Raw genomic sequence first — 5,162 nt, 5'->3', positions numbered from 1 at the left:
ATCCACCCTTTCCTCTCGATCCAAACCGCTACCCTGCTCGTTCAAGCTCTCATCCTAATCTGTCTGGATTACTGTATCAGCCTCCTCTCTGATCTCCCATCCTCCTGTCTCTCCTCACATTAATCCATACTTCACGCCGCTGCCCAGATTGTCTTTGTCCAGAAATGCTCTGGGCATGTTACTCCCCTCCTCACAAATCTCCAGTGGCTACCAATCAACCTACACATCAGGCAAAAACTCGTCACCCTCGGCTTCAAGGCTCTCCATCACCTCGCCCCCTCCTACCTAACCTCCCTTCTCTCCTTCTACAGCCCAGCCCGCACCCTCCGCTCCTCTGCCGCTAATCTCCTCACTGTGCCTCGTTCTCACCTGTCCCACCATCGACCCCCGGCCCACGTCACCCCCCTGGCCTGGAATGCCCTCCCTCCCCACATCTGCCAAGCTAGCTCTCTTCCTTCCTTCAAGGCCCTACTGAGAGCTCACCTCCTCCAGGAGGCCTTCCCAGACTGAGGCCCCTCCTTCCTCTCCCCCTCCTCCCCCACCTTACCTCCTTCCCCTCCTCACAGCACCTGTATATATGTATATATGTTTGTACGTATTTATTACTCTATTTTATTTGTACATATTTATTCTATTTATTTTATTTTGTTAATATGTTTTGTTTTGTTCTCTGTCTCCCCCTTCTAGACTGTGAGCCCATCTCTATATGTTGCCAACTTGTACTTCCCAAGCGCTTAGTACAGTGCTCTGCACACAGTAAGCGCTCAATAAATACGATTGAATGAATGAATTCTATAAACTACAATGTTGAGATGGTATTATTAGAATGGTTTCTTTTTCTCAGTCTAAGATATATACAGAGGCTTAAACATGAGAAAGCTATTAAATGATTCTTAACTTTTTGAGATAATGTCTAGGATATCCTGGGTAATTTCATTTTTTAATAAATTATAAGGAAGTTCTCAGTTTTGTAAGTTGTCAATCAAACGGTCACATTTATTGAGGACTCACAGTGTGCAGATCACTGTACTAAGTGCTTAGAATACAATATAACAGTTGGTAGACCTGTTCCCTGCCCACCAAGAGTTTACATGTACATAATCAATCAATCGTATTGAGCGCTTACTGTGTGCAGAGCACTGTACTAAGTGCTTGGGAAGTCCAAGTTGGCAACATCTAGAGACGGTCCCTACCCAACACCGGGCTCACAGTCTACATAAATGCTGTGGGATGAGGGTGGGGTGAATGAAGGGTACATATCGAAGTGCAAGAGTGATACAGAATAGAGTGGGAGAAGAGGAAATGATGGCTTACTCAGGGAAGTTTTCTTATCAATACATCAGTGGCATTTTTTGAGCACTTGCTATATGCAGAGCACTTGGGAGAGTACAATACAATAGAATTAGCAATCACATTACCTGTCCATAACAAGCTGACAGTCTAGAGTCTCTTGGAGAATGTATAATTTAAATAAGGCTTTGAAGGTGGGGAAAATGACTGTCTCTTGGATGTGAAGGGGGAAGGAGTTCCAGCCCAGAGGCAGGGCATGGCAGGAGGGTCAGCAGCAAGATATTTAAGATCTAGGTACAGTGAATAGGTGGACATTAGAGGAGCAAAGTGTGCAGATTGGGTTTTTGTAGGAAATCAGAGAGGTAAAAGTAGGAGGGCAAGGGGATTGAGTGCTTTAAGGCCAATGGAAAGGAGTTTCTGTTTGATGCAGAGGTAATAATAATAAAATAATAATAATGGTTTTTGTTAAACACTTACTATGTGCCAAGCACTGTTCTAAGTGCTGGGGTATATACAAGTTAGGTTGTCCCACGTGGGGCTCACAGTCTCAATCCCTATTTTACAGATGAGGTAACGGAAGCACAGAGAAGTTAAGTGACTTGCCCAAAGTCACATAGCTGACAAGCAGTGGAGCCAGAATTAGAACCCATGACCTGTGACTCCCAAGCCCGTACTCTTGCCACTAAGCCACACTGCTTCTCTAGGTAGATGGATGACCCTTGGAGGTTCTTGGGGAGTGGGGAAACATAGAGTGAATTGTAAAAAAAATTGTCCGGGCAGCAGAGTGAAGAATTAACAGAAGTGGAGAGAGGTCAGCAAGAATGCTGATTCAGTAATCAAGGTAGGGTAGGACAAATGCTTAGATTAACATTTTAGCAGTTTGGGATGAAGAGGAAAGGGCAGGTTTAGCGATATTATGAAGGCTGAACCAACAGCATTTCGTGATAGTTGGAATGTGTGGGTTGAATGAGGGAGATATTGTCAAGATTGCACATTTATAAAATAGGGAAGGTAGTGGTAATATCTACAGTGATGGGACATTCATGGGGAATACAGTACTTGAATGGGAAAATAAAGAGTTCTCTTCTGGACATGTTAAGTTTGAGGTGTCAGTGGGATACCCAAGTAGAGATGTTATGAGGGTTTTGTAAGTGATTAAGGTTTTTTTATTTTTTAAAGGTTTATGGTAAGCACTTACTATGTTCCAGGCACTGTACTAAACATGGGAAGAACAAGCTAATCAGGTTGGATACAGTCAATGTCCCATGTAGGACTCATAGCCTATATCCCCATTTTGTGGATGAGGTAACTGAGACACATAGATGTTAAGTGATGTACCCTAGGACACATAACAAACATGTGGCAGATTCAGATCAGAACCAAGATCTTCTGACGCCCAGGCTCTTTTCATTAGGCCATGCTACTCCTCACAACCCAGTCATTTATTTCCTCTGTTATAGGAGGTACTCTCCTTTCTGATCCCAAGAAATTATCTTGCGTATTCCAAAGGGGAATACTGTTACACATGAAAAAGGTAAATAGGATATTTATGGCCAGCTTAGTGTGTTTATCATTCATTCATTCATTCAATCGTATTTATTGAGAACTTACTGTGTGCAGAGCAGTGTACTAAGTGCTTGGGAAGTACAAGTTGGCAACATATAGAGACAGTCTCTACCTAACAGTGGGTTCACAGTCTAGAAGGGGGAGACCGAGAACAAAACATATTAACAAAATAAAATAAATAGAATAATCATGTTCAAATTAAATGAATCAATAAATAGAGTAATAAATACGTACAAACATATATACATATATACAGGTGCTGTAAGGAGGGGAAGGAGGTAAGGTGGGGGAGGAGGGGGAGAGGAAGGAGGGGGCTCAGTCTGGGAAGGCCTCCTGGAGGAGGTGAGCTCTCAGTAGGGCCTTGAAGGGAGGAAGAGAGCTTGCTTGGCGGATGTGGTGAGGGAGGGCATTCTAGGCCAGGGGGATGACGTGGGCCAGGGATCGATGGTGGGACAGGTGAGAACGAGGCATGGGGAGATTAGCGGCAGAGGAGCGGAGGGTGTGGGCTGGGCTGTAGAAGGAGAGAAGGGAGGTGAGGTAGGAGGGGTCGAGGTGATGGAGAGCCTTGAAGCTGAGAGGGAGGAGTTTTTGCCTGATGCGTAGGTTGATTGGTAGCCACTGGAGATTTTTGAGGAGGGGAGTAACATGCCCAGAGTGTTTCTGGACAAAGACAATCCGGGCAGTGGCATGAAGTATGGAATGAAGTGGGGAGAGACAGGAGGATGGGAGATCAGAGAGGAGGCTGATACAGTAATCCAGACAGGATAGGATGAGAGCTTGAATGAGCAGGGTTGCGGTTTGGATGGAGAGGAAAGGGCGGATCTTGGCAATGTTGCGGAGCCGAGACTGGCAGGTTTTGGTGACGGCTTGGATGTGAGGGGTGAACGAGAGATTGGAGTCGAGGATGACACCAAGGTTGCGGGCTTGTGAGACAGGAAGGATGGTAGTGCTGTTAACAGTGATGGGAAAGTCAGGGAGAGGGTAGGGTTTGGGAGGGAAGACAAGGAGTTCAGTCTTGGACATGTTGAGGTTTATGTGGCGGGCAGACATCTAGATGGAGATGTCCTGAAGGCAGGAAAAGGTACAAGCCTGGAGGAAGGGAGAGAGAGCAGGGGCAGAGATGTAAATTTGGGTGTCACCAGCGTAGAGATGATAGTTGAAGCCATGGGAGCAAATGAGGTCACCAATGGTGTGAGTGTAGATCGAGAACAGAAGGGGACCAAGAACTGAACCTTGAGGAACCCCTACAATCAATCAAGCAATCATATTTATTGAGCACTTACTGTGTGCAGAGCACTGTACTAAGCGCTTGGGAAGTACAAGTTGGCAACATATAGAGACAGTCCCTACCCAACAGTGGGCTCACAGTCTAGAAGTGGGATGGGAGGGGGAGGAGGAGCCCACAAAAGAGACTGAGAATGAACTGCCAGAGAGATAAGAGGAGAAGCAGGAGAGGACGGAGTCTGTGAAGCCAAGGTTGGATAGCATGTTGAGGAGAAGGGGGTGGTCCACAGTGTCAAAGGCAGCTGAGAGGTCGAGGAGGATTAGGGTAGAGTATGAGCCGTTGGATTTGGCAAGCAGAAGGTCATTGGTGAGCTTTGAGAGGGCAGTTTCCATGGAATGTAGGGGACGGAAGCCAGATTGGAGGGGGTTGAGGAGAGAGTTGGCGTGAGCCCACTGTTGGGTAGTGACCATCTCTATCTGTTGCCAACTTGTACTTTCCAAGTGCTTAGTACAGTACTCTGCACACAGTATGCGCTCAATAAATGCGATTGAATGAATGAATGAATCAGCTCTCAGGGTTGCACCTGGAGAGTTTCCAGTACTCTACCAGTCTTGACTATGGGAGGGAGAGTCAAGCAGAGCTATATCTATTCCAATCCTAGCTTGGGCAGTGGATAGTGAGTGGAAGGCAATCTGCTACAAGGCAAAACTCACCTGTGCTGGGCAGCAGTTGCATGGAACAGAGTCTAGGGCAGAAACCACTTCCATATTTTTACCAAGAAAACTCTATGGATAGATTAACAGAACAATTGCAGCAGGAGGTGGAGTGTTCTGGGAGAGATATGTCCATGGCGTTACTATGAGTCTGAGATGACTCAACAACATAAGACAAGACAAGTGGGTTTATGGGACGTTCTGGAAGAGATATGACCATAGAGTCGCTGTGGGTCGGAAGCAACTCTACAACATAAGAAAAGACAAGTTTGTTTGCAGAGATGTTGCCTCATTTTCTTACGTTCATTTGGTCATTGAGCAATGGAATATGAACCTCACTACTGTAAACACGTATTTCTCTACCTGGA

General features: G+C 45.8%; 1 non-coding gene across 1 annotated transcript; it reads left to right on the top strand.

The window, feature by feature from the left end:
* Positions 1–4,646: 4,646 nt before the first annotated feature.
* Positions 4,647–4,784, top strand: LOC119925136. The gene has a single exon (XR_005449802.1). It is a non-coding gene; the product is annotated as a small nucleolar RNA SNORA7 (small nucleolar RNA).
* Positions 4,785–5,162: the final 378 nt, after the last annotated feature.

Source organism: Tachyglossus aculeatus, chromosome 2, assembly GCF_015852505.1.
Source record: "Tachyglossus aculeatus isolate mTacAcu1 chromosome 2, mTacAcu1.pri, whole genome shotgun sequence".
Classification (NCBI taxonomy): Eukaryota; Metazoa; Chordata; class Mammalia; order Monotremata; family Tachyglossidae; genus Tachyglossus; species Tachyglossus aculeatus.
This window is presented reverse-complemented; position numbering and strand designations above follow the sequence as displayed.